Source organism: Colletes gigas, unplaced genomic scaffold (assembly GCF_013123115.1).
Source record: "Colletes gigas isolate AHSC1104 unplaced genomic scaffold, ASM1312311v1 Colletes_gigas_Sc00030, whole genome shotgun sequence".
NCBI classification, from domain to species: Eukaryota; Metazoa; Arthropoda; class Insecta; order Hymenoptera; family Colletidae; genus Colletes; species Colletes gigas.
The window spans coordinates 1705697-1713212 of NW_025106659.1; the positions used below are offsets into that span (position 1 = coordinate 1705697).

Sequence of the window (7516 nt, forward strand, 5' to 3'; positions counted from 1 at the left end):
CCGGTAACGAGAATCCTCGTTTTCGCGAAACATACGTTGCCGAACGAAAACGATATTACGCGATTGTTTTTCGAATAACGCTATTTAATCTCTAAACGAACGGGAAAAAAGCATCGGCGAGCCGACTCGCGCGTTGATCTCGTTTTAAAATGATGGGATTATTTCTTCCGACCGGCCGTTTCACTATTTATATTTGTTCGGTTACGTTCCGTCAATGTCGAGTCCTATATCGAGGCAGAACTCGATATCAAACACGCCATTAAAATCACGTCAATCGAAAATTAAATTCTTGCCTGCGTTACACGGCACACGTTCTACATTCAGTCAAACAGTAGATACTGGCACTATTCTCGGTGTATGCACATTCCGTATGTACACACGAATGGAAATATGACGGAGATACAGGTGCAAGAGTGGCGGTTGAAGAGGATGTAGCTACAGGCGAGACATATCAAACGAATTTCGATCGATACTAACGGAGTTTCGAGATATTCTCTCTCTCTTTCTGTCTCCCGTTCTCTCCGCGTTTTCCTTCCTTTCACGAAACTAGGAAAAATTCACTCTTCTCGACCTTCGGCCGCTGTCACAGAAATAATCGAACGATCACGCGAAACGGACGTGCTGGGAAACTATATGGGTTAACCGTCTTCTCGCCGTCGACGGAACAACGAACAATTCCAATAAAATTGATCGATGTCACCCGTGATTGTTCCGCTCTCGGAACTCTGGAATTAATTTGCCCGAAATTGTGCTCCTATTATGCCACGTATAATCAGCAGGAGTTGTCTAAGACAAGAACCCGGGGTCCAAGTCGATTAAAGATACACAGATCGGGTTAAATGGGAAGAGATTCGATGAGACGTCGCCAGACAAGAAGATATACGCCGGGCATGACGAATACGCGACCAACCTCGTAAAAATATTTGTTTTACTGCTTCGATAATCGAAAAATTCATTTTTATGTCTATAGTAAGTAAATCATTTGTGGAACAGTGAAATTAAATTTCTTCGATAATTTATTCTTTATTTATTACACGTGGTTTTCTAAAATAATTTAAAAACAACAGAATGTTTAAAAAATTAAGATTATTATTGGGATTTTTTACAAATCTTTATTTAACTATCAGAACTTTAGATGTAATGTTGGGAAAAATTGTAATGGGAGATTCTAAAGGGCAAACTGGGACGAAAATCAAGAATACCAATTTGTTGATCGAGGCTTCGTTAAAAAGTTATTAACGTTTAAAGTTCCGCCCGTACTGAATTTTTTTCTAAAAAATGCGCAGGATTTCGGGGGTATGTCTATTCATAAAAAATGATTGTAATTGATCCTCGCAACCGAAAATAATTTTTCGAGAACATTGGAAATTTTTTATTTTGTCGAAAAATTTGGGCCCCTTGTCGATTTTTCTTAAAAATTAGTTTTTCATTGTTACTAAATTTGTTTGATGCTCTACAGAAATGTTGTCTAATACTTTTTTGTAAGTACCCATGGGCTATATTTCAGAGAAAAATTTCATTGAAATATATTCACTATTGTAGGAGTTATGGCTGTTTGAAAATTGGACCATTTTTATGGAGTTTGTCTTTCTTTACGGAGTTAAGGAACAACTTTTCAAACAGTGTTAGAATTTCCACATATTCTTCGTCAATATACCCGTTGTTTGCATTTTGAAACATTAAAATCCTTCAATCCGTTCAGGAGTTATGACGTTTTAAAGAGACGCATGAAATTTCGGAGTAACGTTTCTAACCTGAAATTATATTTTTGGTAAGGAATTTTTTTTTCGAAAATGGTTTGGATTTCGAGGGTATGTCTATTGACTAAAAATGATTGTAGTTGACCCTTGCAACTAAAAAAAATTTAGGCACCTACCTCCTGTCGATATTTCTTAAAAATTTGTTTTTCATTTTTAGTAATTTTATTTGACGCCCTATAGAAATGTTGTCTAATACTTTTTTGTAAGTACCCATGGGCTATATTTCAGAGAAAAATTTCATTGAAATATATTTACTATTGTAGGAGTTATGGCTGTTTGAAAATTGGACCATTTTTATGGGGGTTTTCTTTCTTTACGGAGTTAAGGAACAACTTTTCAAACATTGTTAGAATTTCCACATATTCTTCGTCAAAATACGCGTTGTTTGCCTTTTGAAACGTTAAAATCCTTCAACCTGTTCAAAAGTTATGATGTTTTAAAGATACGCATGAAATTTCAGTGAAACATGTCAATGTATGGTCTGACGTTACATTTGCGGTAAGGAATTTTTTTCTCGAAATTGAGTAGAATTTTGGGAGTATGTATATATTGACCAAAAATGGTTGTAATTGGCCCCCACAGTCAAAAATTTTTTTTCGCCGAGAAATTTTCGGATCGGTATGGAACTTTAAACGTTAATAACTTTTTAACGAAGCCTCAGTCAAGAAATTGATATTCTTGATTTTCGTCTTATTTTTGCCTCTAGAATTTCGCACTAAAATTTTTCCCAGGAATGGCCGAACACCCTGTGTATAAATATTTGCTAGAATGTCTTTGAGTTTCTAGTCAAAATTCATGGAATCTACTCGAAAAGAGTACAACTTGGAAGAGTGCAACATTCTATTATAGTTGACTTACTCTGACATATTAACGTTGAAACATTGTTAAAAAATATTTCAACGAACTAGAGAATATCCAACTTTGTCTGATTAAACATTTTAATCGTGTACGTACGTTTTGTAATATGGCTTTGTAACGTTTTGCTAGATAAGCTGATACAGCTTAAAAATTGTACGCGTGCAATGTTGCAATAAAGGAGCTTTTTCATCTTTCATTACTTACTTTTCAAAACAAAGAAGTTTATTTCGCGTATAAAATTAAGTTTTTTCTCGTGCAATTTAAAATTTAAATCGACGAGGAAATTAATTCGATGAACCCTGCCGATGTATCCTGGGTGCGTATAAATAACATTATGTTAATAAATACGTCGTGTAATATTATAATAAAGTGATAAACGGAAGCGTCAGTAAGTTGTCGCTCAGCAACGACGAGGAAGAGGTATGAGTGTTAGGAGACGGAGGTAGATGGTGCTAAATGAGAGTAATTATGAGACAAGTTTTAACTACCCCGACGGTGGACAATGCGTTATCCTTCATTGTGCCTCGCTATCTTTCTCCTTTAAATAAGCTTTCGCAAGTGGCTGCTCGCTAAAAAGAAGCACCGAGAATGCGAAAAGGGGACAAAGGGAATGCATTTCCGTCGCTCATCTCTTTTTTAACTTCCTGCCAAGGAGAGTCCTAAACGCCGGCGTATCTAAAATACACGTTTAACACAGAACTTGGAAGAATATTTGTGAAAACGACTTCCTTCAAATTTTCAAGCGTCAATGTTTTCTTTGGCAACGTCGCAATTATAACCATTGTAACGATAATTACTTTCGGGAGTTCTATAAAATGAGAAGTCTGCAAATCTGGAACGGTCGTTCCCAACTAAAAATCGTTACTGCGCGCAATAACGAACGGGAAGTATTTTTTAACGCCTCTCGTGCACAAACTGCTACAGAATTATAAATATATTAGGCCAGCTTCTTATATTTACGAAAATAAAATTTCTTGTAAGGAAATTGTTAGAATTATGTGAAAGAAGTGGATACTTAACTCGATCCAATATTTCGTGTTAATGAATACTTATTACTAGTAAATAAGATTGATTATAGATAGATCAAAGTACACGTGTTCTTCTCGCGCCACCATCTTGTTCTTTAGGTATGTTCAATGTCGACAGTCCCACAGATTCTTTAAAATCCTGATGTTTCAGTCTAAGTAGACTATCAATTCCCAACTCGATTCCCAAGCAGTTCGACACTGTTAACTTATTAGTTTCAGTATCCTCCTTACAGCCAATTAAAATTTATATAAACTATCAACGGGTGTACCAGAATCATAGAAAAAGAAATAATGTACAACTTGATGAAAGGAACCACTGACTCCGGCTTGTTTAAGACCGCACCAGACCCTTTTTAGTTACTTTAATTAGCTTTAGTTTCCCCATTCTAACTCTAGACTACTTTCATGACATGTCCTTTCCTTCAGATCGAATCAAGTATTCCATTCCATCCTCAAAGTGTTGCTTTACATCCATAAATATATCTTCTTCTAAAGCTCCATTGAGATAGGCTGTAGTTCTTAGTTCGAAACCAGGAAACCAAAGCTGTCATCAATCGAATTGCATTCATTCAACTTACTGATGAAGAGGTTCCTCTGAAATCTATCCCTTAACGTTGACTGCAACCCTTCACTACTATTCTCACTTTTGTCCCTCCTCTTCCATCTTGGTCTCTCTTTATCGCGAGTACAAATCTACTTCTTACGAAATCACGAGTTGCTTTGTTATCCGACGATTTTCCAGGAGTCGTTCCTTATTAATAGTTTTATTCCCATCCCCCATGCAGGGCATAGATAGTCATATATAGGATGAGTTTATGGACGACCAGTAGCTCTACATATTTGTTGCATCTGTTCAGTTAATCTTTTGTTCGTCTTAGATAAACTGCTATTCCAAATATACCGCACTTCCTCTATATATTCCTGTATTTCATCTTCGGTCTTAATCAGTGCAGCACATACATAGTCATGTATAGGATGAGTTCGTGGACGACCAGTAGCTCTACATATTTGTTGAACCTTCTCAGTTAATCTTTCATTCGTATTAAACAACTTAGTATTCGAAATATGCTGCACGTACTCTATATATTCCTGTATTTCATCTTCTGCTTTAATCACTGCAGCACATACATAGTTATACATAGAATAAGTTCGTGGTCGACCAGTTTGTTGCATCTGTTCAGTCAATCTTTCATTCGTATTAAACAACTTAGTATTCGAAATATGCTGCACGTACTCTATATATTCCTGTATTTCATTTTCTGCTTTAATCACTGCAGCACATACATAGTCATAAATAGAATAAATTCGTGGTCGACCAGTTTGATGCATCTGTTCAGTCAATCTTTCATTCGTCTTAGACAAACTGGTATTCCAAATATGCACTCGCTCTATATTTTATTGTTGAAATGGGTTACCAATTAGGTGTAAATAGGGTTAACGGAAGTATTACGGTATATACAGTCGCCGCGGAATGTATGTTGACACGTCTCAAAAGTGCATATTTTCTATTTCAAATCAATAATTTAGGAATTAATCGAAAATATATATTAGGTATGTTATTTAATATAATACTAACTATTATGTGTGGCACCAAAGAGGACATAAAGTTTATAATAATGGCAGAAAAAATTAAATAACTTTTTTATCGATTGCGGAAAGTATGTTGACAGCATTGAAAGATTCGTAATTGAGTGTATACTTAACAATAAAACAACATAATTAATATTATATGTAGTAGTAAGTATTATATGTAGGGCATTGCTCAACATTGAAAAAACAACAAATAAATCATTAATTAACACCTACTATACAAATATATTATAACAAAATAAGCTCAAAGTTGCGTGTCAACTTACTTTCCGCGTGAGCCTTTTATGCAAATTTAAAACCATACGTCTGTTATTTATAGTTTCCTGAACTAAACTAAACAATAAGCTAGCAGAACTAAACAATAAGTGATAATTAACTTCAGAGCTTGGAAAAAAAAATATGAACACTTGGCTTTTCATCAGAAATACATACTTCCGAACATGTCAACATACATTCCGCGGCGACTGTAGTTAGAATGAGTGAATAAGACAGCCAAGGTTCAGAGTCGAATCTGGTATTGGAGTTGGTCAGATTCCTTGATGACTCCCCTAGACATGAAAACCACGACGGTGAAAAGTGACTGGCAGACTCGAAGTAGAGGGTGGCGAGGGAAGACCTGGTGGAGAGTGGTAAATAGGACGGGATGGAGAGATGTCAATTTATCCTGGCTTTGTTTACGAACGATGCCCCGAGACACACCGAGGGGACTCGTCGGCTAGTCGACTGCCAGGGGAAAAAGAGACGGATAGAAGGGGAAAAGCCCGTTAATCCGGGCAAAAGACTAGCCGACGGCTTGGCATTCGTCTTTTTGAAGGAGGCTGGCTTTAAGTTATATCGGTGTCCCGCTATCCAAGAGCACGACCTACCCGATGAAGGTATACATAAGAGAGGGCGAGCACTCTTCTTCCACGAAAGTCAGTGATAAGGTGACGACGAACGGAGGCAATGGTCTGCACAGGAAAAAGAGCTCGTCGTCGTCGTCCTTGTATCCTAAGCTTCAGCGGTGCATCATCTGCGCCACTGTTACGGGCCACGTAAATATCGGATATTCCATGGAAGATAATTTAACGACCTTCCTATTGACTCACTTGCATTTCCTTTCTTTTTTGTTGGGCAGTGTTTCCAAGGTCCCCGACAGACGAGCTGTTTATTAAGAAATTGGTCGAAGTCAGGAAACCAAAAAAATTGTATGTATTTCATTTATTACAAAATACATTACATCGTAATGGAAGAATTTTTGTCGAGTTGCTGTGAAATAAGCAATAAAACTTTATGTTTACTTTGATAGTGACGTGTAATTTTTTCCCTATGTGTGGCGATTGATCAATAACATTGTCGTACAAATATAATTCTTTCTACGTGCCCGAAGAATATTATAAATTAATGGAAAAATGATTGACTTTACTATAAATCGTATGACACGAAAAATGCAGAAAATACAATTCATAAAAAAAAGTTAAGTAAAAAGTGGCAAACATGGTCTTAAATAGATTTCACATTAACAGAACATTTAATTTGTTATACATTTTGCATTACAGTGGAAAAGTATTTAGTATGGTCAAACATAAACGTTTAAATATCTCCAAACGGGAAATATATAATTTTCATAATAACTAGCACAGATATGGGAAAAAGAAAAATTTGAATTCAATAAATTCAAACATTTGATTTCATTAAAGTTGAAATGTGTTCGTCGATATTTATCAAAAATACTTTCCATTAGAGGAAATAATATAATATCCGGTATCATCTAATAACAGACTAATGATGACGAGAGCATTATTTCAAATTGATGATTAACGGTAGCATATCCCGTCCCGTAATTAACACGTGAATTTTCGCGGGGCTGTGTTCAATTATTAAATGATGTACTAGTTGTCTTCGTATTCGGAATTATTGCGGAAATTTATCTGAGAATTATGAGGTTGAAGGGTGGACCGCGGTCAAAAGTAATGCCCTTAATATTTTTGAATTAAATATTGACCGGCTGGATGAAAAAGTTCTCTCTGTGGTCGAGTAATAAAATTAAGCTCTACTCAGCCATGCGATACGCTGTTAATTTTGTCTACGCCCACCGTTAATTTAATGCCCCGTGTCAACATGAACGTTGCAACGTTCATCTACTACTAGCTAACACCAATGAAACATCATTGTCCACGACGAATCGTAAAATTCAAAGCCACAAATGTGCTTCATTTTCAATTAACCATCAGTCGTTCTAAAATAATTTAAACAGAGTTGTCCATTCCTCTAAACAAATATGCACGGTGTTCGGCCAAC

The 7516-nt window shown here is 36.1% G+C and overlaps 1 protein-coding gene across 2 annotated transcripts in view; it reads right to left on the reverse strand.

Annotated features, from left to right (window-relative positions):
• LOC122401933 (glutamate receptor 1-like) overlaps positions 1-7516 on the reverse strand; it is a 458535-nt gene that overhangs the window by 382578 nt on the left and 68441 nt on the right. The gene's annotated exons all lie outside the window — the stretch shown is intronic.